This window comes from Muscardinus avellanarius (assembly GCF_963383645.1).
Source record: "Muscardinus avellanarius genome assembly, chromosome: 12".
NCBI classification, from domain to species: Eukaryota; Metazoa; Chordata; class Mammalia; order Rodentia; family Gliridae; genus Muscardinus; species Muscardinus avellanarius.
In genome coordinates, this window is record NC_137798.1 from 89017915 (window position 1) to 89021481 (window position 3567).

Genomic DNA, 3567 nt, shown 5'->3' on the forward strand with positions numbered 1-3567 from the left:
GTTATACCAAGTTAGAGATAAACATAAATACAAAAGACAGATATAACTATACATATAAATATCAAAAAATAAGACTATTATATACAAGCAAAATATGGATAAATAAGAAGTATTACATTATTTGCTTATTTCAATAAGCAAAAAAATACATTTTAGATTAAAATTAAACTGAAGTATAGATTTGGATTTTTTAAATATTTTTATTGGTGCATCATTGCCATCCATCTTAATGGGGTACAAGATGTTAGAGGCATAAATGTACAAATCACTCAATCAGCCCTGGCCCAATTCCCACCCAGTTTCCTCCCCCTTCCCCCTTCTCATGTTTGGCTTAGTCATTGGCTTTGATATGTTTGTGAATGTACATTATGTACATAAGGGAATTTCCCTTTTCACTCCTCTCATAACCTCCAATTAGGCTACCTTATTTGCTCATCTATGATTTCTCCTCCTTTTTCTAGAGTTCCTCCTATGACTTTTTTTTCTGCATAGCTTCCATATATTAGAGAAAGCATCCAATTCCTTTCTTTTGAAAGAACTACCTTTAACTATGTTTTCCATGATATAAAATAAAAATATACAGCTTTCTCAGAAGGAATATGCAAGTGTGTGTGTGTGTGTGTGTGTGTGTGTGTGTGTGTGTGTGTGTGTGTGTGTAAAAGTAGAAAGAACTGGCTGAGACAGATTGATTTCTAAAAATTCATTAATGTTTTCTCTTTTTTCTTTTTTCAATTCTTATTGGTGCATTGTATTCATACATCTTAGTGGGATACAAGATGATGGAGACATACATGCACACATCACCCAGTTAGCCCTTACCTAATTCCCTCCCCTCCCTCTTTCTCATGCTTGGCTTAGTGATTGACTTTGATGTGTTTGGTAAAGTACATCATGTGCATTTGAGAATGTTCCTCTTCCCCCTTCCCATCTCCTAAGGTCACCTTATTTGATCATCTATAGAATCTCCTTTTCATCTAGAGTTCCTCCTATGACCCATTTCTCCCCAGCTTTCTCATATTAGAGAGAACATCTTATTTCTTATTTTTGTGGCTGACTAATGTTCCCCCTTAAAAGCAGTAAAATTGTAATATGTATTCACTGTGATTATTCTAATAAGGAAATGTAAACTGTCACTTGAAGTTCTCATCACTCTTCTCACATACTTCAGAGCACCAGCTGCTTCAGTGTGACATGGAACTTTCATAACTTTTTCTCACCTAACTAATGAAGTGATTGGTAAATAGGTAGATGGAGAGGTCTTTCTATCATCCAAGTAGATTTTCATCATTCTTTTCATTCCAGATTTTTACTCTTATAATCTAGATAGATGATAGATAGATAGATAGATATCACAAGATATAGAAACATACATGAGTAGGTGGATTTATACTATAGATAGATTAAATACATAGAGATTTATATATATATGTATGTATGTATGTATATATATATATGTATGTATGTATGTATGTATTTATTTATTTATTTATATATTAGTATTATGGATGGAACCCAGGGGCATTCTACCTCTGAGCTACACCCTCAACATTATTTTTTTTTTTATTTTGAAACAATGTGTTGCAAAGGACCTCACTAAGTAGCTGAAGCTGTACACAGACCCCAACCCTCCTGTCTCAGCCTCCCAAATGCTAGGATTACAAGAATATGCCACCATGCCTGGCGAGATATACATATATTTAAAACTGCATTACTCAAAGACCACCAGGAATAAACCTGCATTCTGAAAAAGATATCTGGCCTAGAGTCATGAAAAAATAAAAAGAGGATAGTGAAGAGGCTGGTCATCAATTTGACTCCAAGTGAAGGAATCAGAAAGTGTCTAAAGAAAGTAGGGTCAGTTCTAAACTGGTTGCTGCCTTTGATAGGGATAGAAGCCAGAATGTGTAGGTACTGGAAGCTTCCCAGATGTAAGGTAGGTAAGCCATTAGGTACTCCCAGTAAAGACATCTTAAGAAAGGTTTGGGACAACACTAAAGCAGCAGGAACTCTGAGGGGATTCAGACAGAATACAGGCTGATGGTGACAGCATGACCCTGCTCACCCATATATTATCTTGCATCTCTTACAGTCCTAGATGTGTGCACATATCACACATGCAACTACAGATGCACATGCATCTTGAGCATGTGCACTGTTATATTTTTACACAATGATTAAGCAAAGTGTAACACACATGCATACATCCATGCTGGTGTAAACATGAGCCAGTTTGCCTGAAACCCTGTAAAGGGACAGGCTAGATAATAAAATTATGGTTTGTTCTCCTCCAGATGGTGATTCCACATGCTTTCTTCATCTGGAGATTTCATCACCTGCAACCACAACTGGCCCCTGACCATGCCCAGGCCCCTGCAATTGGTATAGTGGGCAGGATTTGATGAGTGCGGCCCTAAAAGGAACAGAACAGTATGGAAAAGTCATGGCCATACACTTCCCTGTGGCTCCTGGCAGCTACCCTACCAGAAAATTGAGATGAGTTTCTATGCAAGAAAAGTCCAGAGTCTTTAAAACTACTAGAGCCACATATTTTAGCACACATCAGGAGCTCCTCATGCCGTGGAATGTCTTAGCTGCAGTAGCAGATTTGTGGACTCCAGGAGCATAGAGGGCAGATCAAGTGGGAGTGGAAGGTTGTGGAGAGGACCAGCAGGGCAGCTGTGAACCATGTGAGTTCAATCACAGTGGCTAAGCCAGGCAGTGTGGGCCCCAGTGGCAGCATTGGGCAATAAGGACACCAGTGGATGACATACTGCAGATTGCCACAGTGATGGTAGCTGTCAGGTACCTAGATTAGAGAATGCCCTGGGGTACCTGGTTGGCAGGGGAATCAATTTACCTGAGGATGCATGTGTAATTGACTATTTACTGGTGTCCCAGCAGAATATAATGCATCAGGGTACTAGTTGCATGGTTTGATGCTTCCCGGTTATTTGGGAAATCAGATGTTTGGCTCCTAAGTAATATAATTTGTATACATATATATGTATCCTCCATAGCTAAGTACATTGGGGGGTTGGACATATTATAGGTAATTACTGTGTAGACAACTATCAGGAAATTCTGGCTACAAGTGAATGGGGTGAAGAATATCACTTGAGGACATCTCATCATGCTCCCTTCAACTTTCCCAAGCCATGAGGACTGCGAATATGCACAATAAAAGTTAATAAAGAACAAGAGGAAATTGGACAAATTATACTAAAACTAGAAGAGGCCAGTGTAATTCACTTGACTCATAGTCAATTCAATTCTCTCTGTGGCCTGTAGGAAGACCTGACTGTTCTGATATATGACAGTAGAATATTTGGAGCTAAAACTGGGGCATTGCCCATGCATTCAGCAGTACCCAACATTTTAGAACTTGATTGCCTCTCACATGAACTGGCAGAAGGCTGAGGCATGTCACAGTCTGATGGTACAGGTTTTCACCTTTTGGTGGAAGCCTGAGACTGTATGGTTGCACCACTGCATTGATGATATTATGTCAGCCTCTGATTTTTCTTAAAATATTGGAAGCACCTATATGCACTCCCTGAACTGCTTTTC